A 14,715-nucleotide genomic window follows, 5' to 3' on the forward strand; every position below is an offset into this window, starting at 1 on the left:
ATGTGGTATAAAAGATACTTGAATAGAGCACTTACCATGAATGGATCTTACAGAATGGGAAGTTGCTCTGAGAGTCAGTGAGTAAATGGTGAGTAAATGTGAAGGCATAGGGCATACTGTTCATGGCAGTAACTTTATGATCAGTATATACTTAAGCTACACTGAATTTACTTAAGATATTTTTCTTCCTTCAATAATAGTAAATCACAGCTTACTATAGTTTTAAATTTCATAAATTTATCCTTCAAGTATTGGACATTTTTGTGATAACATAGCTTAAAACACATACTGCAGCTATATAAAAATTCTTGGTTTCTTTATATCCATCTACCATAAGATTTTCTGTTTATATATATATATGTGTGTGTGTGTGTGTATATAGATACACATACATATTTATTTTAATTTTAAACCTTTTGATCCAAAGCTAACACACACACACATATTAGCCTAGATCTACGCAGAATCAGAATCAGTATCACTGGCTTCTACCTCCATATTTTATCCCATCAAAAGGTCCTCAGGGACAGTAACACACACCAGGCTGTCATTGCCTATGACGACAATGCCTTCTTCCAAAATACCTCCTGAAGGACCTGCCTCAGGCTGTTTTACACTTAACAAATTTTTATAAGTAGAGGGAGCAAGATCTAAAATTACAAAAGAGTATGTATAGTAACATAGTCACTTATTATCATTATCCAATATTATGTACTAGACACAATTGTACTCATATATACTATACTTATGTAACTGGCAGAATAGCAGAATTATTTACACCATTTTTTGTGCTAGCACCTACCCTGACTATGATGTTACTGGTCATAGGTAACAGGTACTTTTCAGCTTCACTGTAATCTCATAGGACCACTACTGTGTGTGGCCGTCAGTCGAGCGTTATGTGATGTACAGCTATAGAGAGAGGACCAAAACATGTGTACACATTTTAAGAGATGTTGTCTATGTATTACTTTTCAAAGTTGAGTTGAACTAGGCACCAGTGTGGAGCATGATGTATGCTGCCAAGATGGCGTGAATCAAATACATGCAGCCTCACTATGGGACAGGTGGGTCTGTCAAAGAAGATGGTGGAAGCACGATTGTTGTTTGAGCGGAGCGAGATCATTTTGACGTGGTATTTGAAATCAGAGAGTGTTGTGGAAGTATGACGACAAGGCAGGTGTGAGTGGGGGGGACCTTAGAGGTTTTGGTAAACTGCAGAAAATTGGCTTCACTGGCACTACTTGGGGAAGAAATTGAAATGGCAGGTACAGTGATACAAGTGGACACTTGGTCAGCTTTGCTCCGGCAGTAGTTTCCCAGCATCAGAAGTGTCTGGACGCTGATAGTGGCCACTTTCAGCACCTCTTGTAATTGCAGAAGTCAAACATAACCTGCATTCCCCTTTTCTCATCAGTACATATGGAGTATTACAATTTTCGTATAGTTTTTCCTGTCTTAAAATGTGTACAGGTTTTGGTACCTGCTGTATGCTCTGTAACTCTTTCTAGTCACATCCTCATTAGTTAAAACTGTCAAAATTCATTGAATGAAATGGTAGGGCAGTTTTCATAGCAACAGATAAAAAATAGAATGTGCTCCTAACCCTAGAAATAGAGTGATTTTAGAATGTATGACTCTGAATTTCATTATTTTCGGTGTTGTCATATTCTCAATGTAGGAGACCAAATGATGTGGAGTCCATGGTTAGGTGGAACTGTATTTCACACTTCTAGGAGAACTTTCCAAAAGAAATGAAGAAGAAAGAATAAGGAATCAGAACACAAAGTGTGTACTAGAATAGAAACACTAATATCTACGGAAAAAATGCATCTAGTTCCATATAGTTGAATACAATACCTTGTATTCTAACTGTTAAAATATTCCGTAGTAGCAGTGCTTCAAACCCAAGATCCCGCTGTCGTCTGTACCATGAGATAACGCCATGATGCAATAAATTAGTAAAGTGAAAAATGAGGAGACTTTCTGTTGTTTTAAAGAATGTAATAAAAATAAAATGTGAGTCATCTTAATAGGAAACTCTTATCAGGTTGGTTTCCTGACCTGCAGAGCTGATATGCGGAGTTCACTAGGGCTGTGCTTGTATCAGCCTTCTGCTGAGTCTTTGCTACCAGAATGAAAGTGTGATAGTTAAGGCAGCTATTACAATGAACAAGCAGTCCCTGGAGCCTATGCTTTAAAATCCAAGAAGCTGAGTTTGACTGCACTATTCTCTGTTGATTGAAGTAGGCACCGTTTGAGGGAAATGAGTGGTGGGCAGTGGGAGTGCCTGTAGTTTTGTGATCTTTCTCCTTCTCAGTGTCCTGCCCCAACCTATGTGAAGGGGAGACAGGCCATAATTGTAATAGGAATGCAGCCCACTTAATAAATATTTAATTACATTCAGATCTATCCCCTTAGTTCATGAGTTATTGTCAGCCAGTTAATGGAACATTAATTAAAAAGCATATGCAATGAGGTAAGGATCATTTTCATGTGGAAAGTTTCTATCCGCCTTTGGAGCACTGATAGAGAGTCTTTGCTGATTAGCCTCATTTCACAGAAGACGAAACCTTTGTGTCGTTTAATAAAATATGTCTTGTGACAGCAGCATGATATAGAATGTGTGGAGGTGGTCACCAACCTGGTCGTATAGTTGGAAGTTCAGAAAGCAGGGAGGCGTGGAAGACTTTTAAAGGTCTAAATGAAAGAGGGAATGTGCAAACTCAAATCAAGGGTTTGTTTTTGTATTTCAATATATTTTATAGAAGATATAATGGTAAACACTAGATTTCTGCATTTGGCTGGGAGAACAGTTCCACTTCCTTCATATTCATTTCTCAGGACAGTCTATTTGTGTATACTTATGATTTGAGAAATTCAATGAAATTCTGCTTTCTAGAGACTGATTTTGTTAAGGTTAAAAGAATAATATATTTAATTAATTTTGTATATATTTTGGTTGCCTGTCAAGGGAAGGGCATCCTTCTAGGGTTTACCTTTTAGTCCTAATCTTGTTCACAAAATCATGCAGCTTCCCTGTTGCAGAAGTGGAACGGATCTTCTATCTTGTGATGATTGGCACGCTTGATAGTTTGGAAAATGTACATGCCATCCAGGTGCACTGAATCAGTAGCTCTTTTAGCAAGTCATTTAAGTTTTAAGGAAAATCTGATTTTATTAGTTCATCTTTAATCAAGACGCCATACATTTTTAACAATGATTAGTCGTTATGGTAAGAACAAATCTAAAATTTAGCTCTACTTGTTAGGCATCAGGCATTTCCTTTGCCTCACATGTGCCAGGCCCTATTTGATGCTTTATTGTCATTGCTTCATTGAGCTCTAACCATGTCCCCATTTTACAAATGAGACAACTGAAGCAGACAACAGTTTCATAACTGGGCCAAGGTCACAGAGGCGGTGTGTGTCACAGCCTAGATTCAAATTTAGGTCTGTTTTTATTTCAAGCATGTGTTTTTAGCCACCACACTCCACTGGTTTGAAACAAAAGAAAAATGGAAAAAAAAATGACAAAAGGAATATATTTTGCAATATAACTACTCTCTAATCAGTAACTGTTGTTCTTTGCATTCCAAAAATAGGCCATTGTGTGAAATCATGAAATGCATCTTCAGGAGACAGTGCAAGGACTTGAAACATAAATATCAAAAAACAATAATCTCTAGTCAGATATCAAAATCTTACTGCAAGATTGTCAAGTTGGAATTTACTCTTTGAGAAAAGGAAGAAAATGAGAAAAACAAAAGTGTGAAAAATGCAACTGACTATTGATTAAAAACAACCCAGAGATGTAAATCAATACCTATATGTATTTGTATATAAAGATCATATCTGTGTGAGATGAAGAGCCCCAGGAGGACTCTTCTGAATCTCATAATGTTATGTCTTCAGATATTGTTATAACAACTACCTTTCTACAGTCATCTTAAGATTTTTGGATTATTCATCTTCATTCCATAGATATTGGCTGTTATCTTCTCCCACAGTATTCCAGCATTAATGCAAGTGGCTTCACCATCCCTGTACGTGATCCTTCCACTACCATGGCTAACCAATTCCTTAACTCTTTTTCCTCTAATTATTTAGGGCAAATCCTACCTCAGCCATTCCTTTATCATTGACAAAACTTTAGTTTCTCTATAATCTCAAATTCAGTCTCCATTGCAAACTCTCATATCAAACCCCCATTCTGTCTCTCTACTTATTCCTTCAAGAGTGCTAATTCCAACATTTTTTTTTTTTAACTGAGGTGTTATTTGCAATCAATCCACTATTGCTCTCAACGTTTCACTTCTTCTTCCCTACATCAGCTTGGACCCTATGGTCCGTCGTCATCATCACACCCTTGTGTGTCTTAGCATTTATCATACTTACCTGGAAAATTCCAACCCTAATAAAAATCTCTATTTATGAGCACCTGTACTCAAGCAACTGATTGTTGCCGAGGAAAAGCTCACAAACATGCTGACAGGTTTTATTCTAAATTTACGACGTTGAGGAGAAATGGTCCCTTAGTGCAGTCACACAATTCTGTTCTATTTTCCTGCTCCATTTACTTTTCCATTATCCTAGGTAACTACTTCATACTTTCTCCTCTCTCCTCAAACCTCCAAATTTTCTTACATTTTTCTTTTTCTACTCTTATGATTTTCCTTTGCATTTCACTGAAAAAGAAAAAGCAATCAAAAAAGGCCTCCTTCAGCTTTCACAGCCCGGTGTATGCACATTTCTGCCTGTTTCTGAAGTCTTTGCCTACTCACGCATTACTAGGAATAGACTGTCTACACCACTAAGGCAGCTCCTTCACGTGGACTCCTGTTCTCGTCCCTTCTCAACTACAGCATATTCAAGGTTGTATAAAAACACTATTTCTCATGTGATGAATTTTTTCTATTTAAATTGGAAAATAAGGAATATAGTTTCCAAACAAGTTGTGATTTCTACCTAAACAAAACCAAACCCCTGAATACCTTGACTGTCTGTATATTGCCTTCCAACTACCACCCCCTGATTCTCTTTTAGAACAAAAATCATGTAGAGTTGAACATAGTTATCGTTCCCAGTTTCTGTCCACTTTTTTTTTCTCTTGAACCAACTCTAATTGAATATTTACCATTGCCATTTCACTCAAACTGTTGTTATCAGTATATACCCACTGATTCTCAATTTTTGAATCCAGTGATCAACTCCCGATCTATCAGGGGCACTTGACACAGCTGATTGTTCCCTCCTTCTTCTCAACATACACTCTTCACTCAGGTTCAGGGTTCCCAGCTCTCATCTTTAATCCCCTTTGCCGATCATGCCTTTTGTCTCTATTACCAGAACTTCACGGAGACTCTGTTCTCTGTGTCAGATTGTCCATTTCCTGCTGCCTTATGGCTTTTAATATCATCAGTCTGCTTTTATTTCTGAAATCAGTGTTTTCAGTTTGAACACTCTAGACTCCAGATTGGAGGTCTGTTGGAATTAAATTTCCAGTCAATGGCTCCATTTTAATTGTCATCACATACCCCACCCATCTCAGTAAATGGTAATGCCAACCCACTAATTTTTCTGACCGAAATGATTGAAGTAGTGTTTGAAATCTCTCTTTCTCTTACACTCTACATTACTTTTCAAAACCAGTCCCCTGAGTCTACCTTCATCAGCACAATGAGATTTCCTTTATCTTTAGCATTCTTGTCTCGGCCAACGCCATCTCTCAGCCGGATAAATGATATAACCACAAGTGGTTTGTCTAATTCTGCCACTTCTCTTTTCTAGTCAACACAGAAGCAAGAATAATATTTGTAAAAAGCAGGTCAGTTCATTTCATCTCTGTACTCGAAGGCTTCTCTGGTTTCTTATATCATTCAAGGGTGTCCGACCCATGGCCTGCAGGCTGCACATGGATTATGCGAGGGTGTTTTGCTAATCTGTGGTAGTAAAAAGCACAAAAATTATGCACAGATAGTTTCTTTCTTTTTTTTTGCTCATCAGCATTCATTAGTGTTTGTGTATTGAATGTACGGCCCAAGACAACTCTTCTTCTTTCAATGCAGTTCAGAAAAGCCAAAAGCTTGGACACTCCTGCGAGTGAATAAACCCTACTACCTCCATGACTTCCTGGGACCCATGTGACCTGGCCTATTCTGCACCTCTGACCCCCCTCCCCTTTTCCCACACTTCTCTTGGATGGTTCACTCAAGCCAGACAGCAGCCCCTATGATCTGTAGGTTTATACCTCAGGTCCTATGCACCTGCTGTTCCCCTCAGCTTGAAATACTTTTCTCTCAGATAGTCTTAAGGCTTTGTCTCTGCTCCTTGAGGTCTGTGTTCAGGTATCTTCATATCAGTGAAACATTTCCTTAATCTCACATTTAAAATTATAATCTCTTTACCCTATCCCCTCTCTCCTTTGTGCTTTTATTTTCTTTGCTACACTTCAACACTTCACTTTTTGACACATCTTATATTTTAAATTTTTTGTTTTTCTCCCTTCTATTAGAATTTATATTCTTTCCTTTTCTTTATTGTATTTGCAGCATCTATCATAAAACAATGTGAGGTATGTAGTATATGCTTAGCATTTGTTAAATATTTGTGTAAATAAATGTGTAAAATATGAAGGTACCAATCAGTGCATACTACCTGTCTGTGTCTACTAATGACAGTACACATTGTGGCAATGATTGTAGAAGAAAGACACCAAGAGAAGGAAATTGCTTCTCTCTGGTTAATCATACCTAGAAAGCCAAATGAGTGTCCAGACACAAAAGTATAGCCTGTTCAAGAGTTTCACTAGCACAGGAATCATTAAAAAATGTTTAACAAGCTAGCTTTGGGCCATCAGCAGTGTTGCCCAAAGAGTATACCACTTAAAAATATTTACTGGCATTATTACCAGGCATTATCTGTGAGTGAGGGATTCTACAGCGATATAAGCTTGAGAAATGGTGTAGCACAGGCATTTAAATTAAATAAGTTTTCCCATTGCAAAACTTTAATGAATCCCTTAAAATTCAGATTTATATTGAAACCATTGTAAGAGGAAGGATTTATATACTGTTTCCCAAACTTGATCGAGTATATAACATGTTTTACATGATTTCATTAGCAAGAATCCTTTTTCACTGGAGCTAAGTAAGGTATGAGACAATCAGTTGGTGATATCACAAATCATTCTTCTACCTACCTAATTGATTCATTCACTTACTGTGCAAGATTTATTTAACATTGGCTCTAGGTATTATTCTAGATACCGAAGATTCAGGAGAAACAAATTCTTTGTTCTTACAAAGATTATAATTTACTTATAACTAATGAAACAAAGGAAGCACAATAGATACATTAAGTACAAAGGCACGGATAATATAAGCTATTTCTCAGATATTTGTTATAGTCATTTTAACATGATAGCACATTTACTATTTTCAGTTATGTAATTTTACTACAATATTTCTTTTTAAAAAAATTTTAATATTTTTTATTTTTTATTAAATCATAAACACATAGATCACGTATATATTCATGCATTTATGGGGTACAATGTGCTGATTTCATATAGAATTAGGAGCACTTACATCACACTGGTTAATATATACCTTATCTCATTTACTTAGTTATTGTGTTAAGATACTTATACTCTATACTAATAGATCTGACATGTACTCTTGCGTTATGCACCATAGGTGTGATCCCACCATTAACCCTCCCTCAATCTGACCTCCCCCTCCCTTCATATCCCTCCCCTTTACCTCTTTTATCTTGGGCCTTAATTGTGATCTATTCTTCATATGGAAGTGTGAGTGATTGTAAATAGGTTTCATAATAGTACGGAGTACATTGGATATTTTTCCTTCCATTCTTGAGATACTTTACTAAGTAGGATATGTTCCAGATGCATTCATATAAACATAAAAGAGGTAAAGTCTCCATCTTTTCTAAAGTGGAGAATATTCCATGGTATACATATACCACAATTTATTAATCCATTCATGGGTCAATGGGCACTTGGGCTTCTTTCATGACTTGGCTATTACGAATTGAGCTTCTATGAACAATCTGGTGCAAATATCTTTGTTATAAAGTGACTTTTGGTCTTTTGGATATACACCTAGTAGAGGAATTACAGGATCAAATGGCTGGTCTACTTATAGATCTCTGAGTATTCACCATACTTCTTTCCAAAAGGGATCCACCTTTCAAATTTTTAAGTGTGTAATGCCAACTTTTGTGATGATACCACTTTTTTGTGAAGTCTCTTTTTTTTAATCATTTTATTCTGCCCCCCACACAGAACAATGGAGTGGATGATAAAAATTTGAATTCTAATCCTGGGCCCTGAATATACTAAGCCCTATGCCCTTTTGCAAGTCACTTGAAATCTCAGGTTCTTTACCTTTAGATCAATTCGGGAAGCATATATTGGACACCTGCTCTATACAATGGCAATTTTAATCTGTGCTGCCCACTTCTTCATTTATACAACCAATTGTGGGGGCATCACATCTTTTATTCTCTATAACTTATATACAAATCTGTATAGTCATCTGATAGTCTTTGTGTTAAGAAATATATAAACTATTCTATAAAAAACATAATTTTGAGAAAGATGAAGTTCCATAGGGAGGTAGCACAGGTAGTTGGCTAAATAGTTTCTCTTTCTTTTTACCAGGTTTGTCCCTACCAGCTTTTTTGCTGCAGGATTATATTTCCCATTGTTTCTGTGCTTGGCCACGTTACTGGCTTATACTGAGAATTTTGGGGGGAAGTGGTGTGTTTCAGTTCATAGCAGAAGTTAACAAGCAATCATATTGTTCTGCCACATCTGTTTTCTTTCTTTCATGGGACTAGTATGAACCACATAGGGGATGCTCCTCTGGTATTGATCTTAGACACTGAATATGATGGATCATTCTTCCATAACTGATTTGTAATAAATGCACATGTGAGTGTATGGGTACACAATAAGTTTTCTTGCAGCCATCTTTGATTTGGGGTCATTTGGTATTATGGAAATGGGTGGGCTAAGCTGACTAACCTAACCTTCAGAGGTAGGTTTCCCTTTTATGTAAGATTTGATGTATATGTTTTTTACCATGTAGGCCTAAGGGAAGTAGAAGAATAGCTAGAACTTCACATAGAGATCTCGAATGTGCAATGGTCTAGAGGCAAGGAAGAGTAGTGATTTTGATGACTTACAAATGCTTTGACATCTCTAAAGCTTACTTTATATATATGAAATAAAAACAAGTTTTGAGTCATAGTCCAGGAACATATAATGGTCAATTTTACATTTTAAGTTAAAGTTTTTAGACTTTGTCATATGAATCTCAAGGATTTGAAGTAGTGAGGGTGACACAAACTCATTTTGTTATTTAAAAGAGGCCATTCTAGCTCCAGGGTGGATGATGAATTGGGACATTATGAGACACTATTTTGGAAATACTTGGTAATTCAACAGAGAAATTGAGAAAACCTGAATCATGGAGGTAGCAGTAATGATAAAAATGAAAGAATAAATCCTAACAGATCTTACGTAGCAGAAGCAGTAAGACTTATTTAGGAATTTGGAACCCAGAGGAACAAGCAGAAATAGAAATAGAAGACCCGAAAGAGCAGGGTGATGTATGTTGAAGAGCTCCAAAAGCTTATATCCCTCTTCATAAACATGAGGAAAGGGCATTTCTGCTATAATATCCATGATGACGCATGGGGGTGGGGAAGAGTGTAGTAAAATGTAAATTTGGGTCTTTTTGAAGTAAGGTTGTGTGATGGCAGAAGGAGAGATGTGGTGGCTGAGTGACAGTGAGGATATATTCATAGTTCTACAATTTTGTGTTCATATTGTCCATAATTATCTAATAAACCATACAATAAACTATATCTAAACATGCAATCTTGGATGACTAGCACTCTTGCTGGTTGCTTGATTCCATTTAGCTTCAGTTTCTATAGATGAAAGGAATAATTATGTCTTAGTTCGCTCAGAAGGCTATAAAAAATACCATACATTGGGTGGTTTATAAACAGCACAGATTGATATTTCATAGTTCTGGAGCTGGGAGCCCCAGATCAAGGTAGATTGAGTGTCTGGTGGGAACTCATGTTCTAGTTCATAGATAACTCATTCTCGCTTTACCCTCATATGGTAAACAGGGCAACTGAGCTCTCTCAGGGCTCTTTTATAAGGCACAGATTCCATTCATGGAGGCAAAACTCTTATGACTTGCTTACCTCCCAAAAGCCCCATCACATTAGTGATTAGGGTTTAACCTTTTAATTTGGGGGATAAAAACATTCAGAACATAGCAAATAAAGATAAGATAAGTGACTCTGCTATTATGATGGCCACCAGTAGTGGGACTGTGGTCTGTCTTGGATGCCTGGGTCATTTTAGGCATGTAGACCAATGTAACACCTTTGAAGTAAATGAATTCACATATCATCCAACTCTTTCTTAAGAAAGGATTTGTGAAAGAAAAAAAATAAGCTCAGGAAATACATAAATTAATGCTGTAAACTCCATCTCTCAATGTGGACACTACATTAAAGACACTACATCGACTTCTAGAATATCCAAAGTTGTTTTGCTCTTTATTTCCAAATTTTGTGAGGGTCACTCACTTCTCTGGACCTCAGTCTTCTATGGCTCATGTTGAGTGATTAAGGAAATGTTTTTGTCTGGGGAACTGCAGAATAATACTTGGTGCTTAATAGATACTCCATGAATCTTTGTTAAATGATTAAATGATATTCAATTATAGTAATATAAGGTGCTTCAGGTAAATAATATTTGCATGGAATTTGTTGCATTTGAATGTAAGACAATAACACAATTGGTTCTGCTATTTAAAATGTACCATGAGAAACGAAGAATTCTGAGAAAAGACGGAGTTCATTACATCCTCCATTATTGTCATAAATTGAAGTAGCATGAGGAGAAATTGTCAAGAACAGAGGAGATTTCAAAACTACTGGTTGTGTTTTTATTTTGCTTATTTTCAAACTACAGAGATTGGGATACATTTAATTAGCCAGCTGAAAGAAAAATACTCTGCCTCATTGATAAGTAGGGAAACAGATAAGGATTTATCTTCAACATTACGCCTGAGAGGGTAGCTATCTAAATGGTGGGTAAAGTCAATGGGGATTTTCATATTTACTAGTTAGAGCCAATAGACCTCAGAAGCTATTTGAGTTGACATTTAACTTTGAAAAGGGAATTTGCCAACAGAAAATTCACAGGAGAGATGAGGAAAGAAAGTAAGGGCTAGTTGGTGAATTTCTAAGGTATGGAATGAAAGGTAAATCTATTTTATTTTAAACAAACAAAAAAACCTGTGTGATAAGTGCAAGGGGACATTGGAGGAGGCAGGAGGCATTGGACAGTGAAGTATGCAGAAAGCACTGAGTCTACACACTAGGATTTCTTTATCTAGAAAACAGTTCCCAAGTTGGCAGTAACACACCCTGGTCAATTCGATTCAGCCAGATCCTCTTTCCTCTGGTAATCCTCTTTCCCTTGCAGGCTCTACTCTGTTCCACAGTGAGAACTGCTTTATTTTTCATGTTTTTAGTGCTTCTGTCTTCAGCAGATATTTTCTATATTATTGTTCCCTTAGATACATTTTTTAAAAAAATTTCTCTCCTCTGACCTAGATTTGGTGACTCTAGTTTCTGAAGTGGTTTTCATCGAACTCACCTAGCCCATAATTTATTCTAATAAAATGTACTCTTTCAAACTCAGGAATTAATTCAGAAAAAGTATATTTTCATCATACAAATGCACTTGGCCTTGTTTGTGCCCTCATTCTTCAATTAGCTCCTGGGAGAAGTTTATCAGATTGGGAACCCGTCCCAGTGTGCAGCTCACCACGGTGGATTCTACCATTCTCTTCACACTTCTGTGTCCCTGTGGGTGTAGATTAGACTCGCCACTTAATTATCTGAAAGTGGTTTCTGTGGTTTAAACTGTCTGATAGGCGAGGTTAAGCAGTGGAAGTGATCAATAGTTTCATCAGTCATTCCGTTCCTAATTCTGTTTGTGTTCCTTACATTATTCATCACACACACAAATAATGGATTTTTTTTTCCTTTCACCAAAGTCAAAATCAGTCAAGTTGAGTGAAATAAACAGATGTGGAAAAAAAATCAAAATCCTTCCTTCTCAGTTTGGATTTGGAGGTTACAGAGCAGCAGCAGTGTAAAAACATGTTTTTGATTTTTAAGGTGGAAGTGTTTGCGTTTAAGGTGACGTTTGCGTTTGCATATTAGAAATCGACTTCTAGTTTGCAGTTAAAACAGGCAAAATCAAAGTAATGATGGGACTCTCAGAGCCAACTCTGAAAGGTCAAAAGATAACATCACAAACCTCACAGGGTTACCATGGTTGTTAGATGATGGTGTCTGGAACAAAAGGATTATTCAGCAAACGAGAGTAAAACAAAACAAACCCAAGCGTGAAGCTTGGAGATGTGTAGAAAATGAAGATTTTATTGGCAATGGAGGTAGATTCTATAGATAGGAGTTCCTGCTATGTCAAACTTAGAACTCAGAATTTGGCTTTTCTGCTAACTTTTTGAGTATCTTGTATCTATTATCATGGGTAGATAAGCGTGATTTTTTTCCTGTCTTTTTTGGCTTTGTTGTTCTCAGGCTGTTGTTGTTGTGTAGTTTGTTTCTTTGAACAAGGAAAGGCTTTTTCTTATTTCGTCTGTTTTAGAGACTAGAAGGGTGGAAAGACACCTCTTGTTCTCCATATCTGGCACCAGGAATTCATGTTTAGTCCTTTTAAGAAAAGCAGAGGTAGAAAGCATAGAAATTGTCTCATAAAGAACTTCATGAGAACTGGAAGAAACACAGCTGTTTCAGTGGTCTGGAAGCCCCGGGATTCATCACCTCTGACAGGGCATTATGTTCCCAGGTAATTAGTTGGAGCAGCTGACTCAGCAGAACCCTGGTAGAAAACTTAATGAGCGCTGAAGTACCCAGTGGGCACAGCAGATTTCCAGTGAAGACAAAATAGTACCAAGATGGTCAAGATTCATCATGACCACATGTGCAATATTCCCTGGAGACCTGAGGCACAAAGAATATTTTTCAGAGCAGAGAATATTTTCATAGTCAGGTATTTGAGGTGAGAAGATGAGGGATGTAGCTGAGCCAGGACAATTTGCAATGCCCTTCTAGCAATATGACTCTCTAGAAGTCACCTCCAATGACAAGCACTGATTTTCTGTTGCTTATTTTAGCCACTGGTCATCACCAAAAATTGTCACCAGCAGGTATCACGTTAGGCAGGCCCTACAAGGAGAACACTGCCTTCTGGTACATCGTCACAGGCAAATATGCATAAATGTACAGATTCATAGGGGATTAACATTTTGAAGGAACTCCACAGCTTAAGAAATCGAGAAAGCCCTTAGATCATCCATTGCAGGTGATTTGCACACATATTTAGGCTGCAAAACTTTCCAGGAAAAATCTTTTACCATTCAATAGACATTTGCTATGCCTAGACTCCTGTATAAATATAAATATGAGTAAAATATAATGCTTATCTCAAAAAATTATTCTGCTTTAATAAAGGGATCGCTCTCTTTACACACACACCACACAGACACCCCCAGAGTGCTCCATGAACTTATAAATAGGAGGAAAGGAATGGGTAGCAGGGCAAGGGCGAGAAAGAATGGGAAAAGGAAAGGCTGTGTGAAAAGGGAAGCTTTTCTAAGAACACGTATTTCTTGACCTGGAGTTTATGGGGATGGGAAATACATTTCAAAAGCAAAAATTGTAGAAGTAGTTACTCCAAGCATGAGAGTAGTGTGAGAAAAGAGGCAGAGGCTTAAAAATATGAGAAATTTGAAGAAATAGAGGCAGATTTATTTCCACCAAAAATTGCAGATTTTTAAAATTCCACTATCATATGCACATTTAAAAAATTTCACTTTATGGTAAGACAGTGATGGCCCATTTTCAGAGGGATATTGATATGGAAAGCTATGCTTTGGGAAGAGTGTCCTGGCATCTGAAGAGCCCCTGTTCACTGGTAAGGGCAGGTGTAGGAGAGCCAGTGACCTTTGTGACTGGAGCCTCACCCGATTGTTCTCTCTACAATCCTGTAGTGTCTCTTGGAGCCACTTCACAAAAGCCAGAGGTCTCCATAGACGAGATTTAAAAGCTCTTTGTTGAGCCCATCTCTCACATGTCACAGCTGAGAGGACTGAGGCTTGAAGTTCATCAATAATTTGAATAAGATCACATAGCAATCCAGTTCTGGGCTTTTTGATCCACAGCCCACAGCTACAGATTAGTAGCTGGAAGCTGCTTCAAGACATTTTCTTCTGGTTTACTTTGTGCCTTAACCATCTTCTTTCCTTGGAGCTATTCTCAGTTTTTCTTGAAATTACCAGTTCTTTAGGGACATCAATGTACATAGGTTAGGAGATTGGCAGGCTGCTGGTTGCGTACTGCAATGTCTATGCATTCTTGAGTATGTTTATGTTTACGGTCATGGTTATTGTCATTGGTGGTGATGGAAGTTGTATGTGTGCTTGCAGAATCAGGAAGTGCCTTAGCATTTAATTGTTAATAATTTCACCTAAGATCCTGAGTTTGGAAATGTATAGTTGAGGAGACATATAGAGTTTACAATTTCTTTTAGAATGAAGCTGCTGGGAATGAGCTCGGTATATCCAAGGAG

Source organism: Otolemur garnettii, unplaced genomic scaffold, assembly GCF_000181295.1.
Source record: "Otolemur garnettii isolate 467f Iridium unplaced genomic scaffold, OtoGar3 scaffold00001, whole genome shotgun sequence".
In the NCBI taxonomy this organism is placed as follows: Eukaryota; Metazoa; Chordata; class Mammalia; order Primates; family Galagidae; genus Otolemur; species Otolemur garnettii.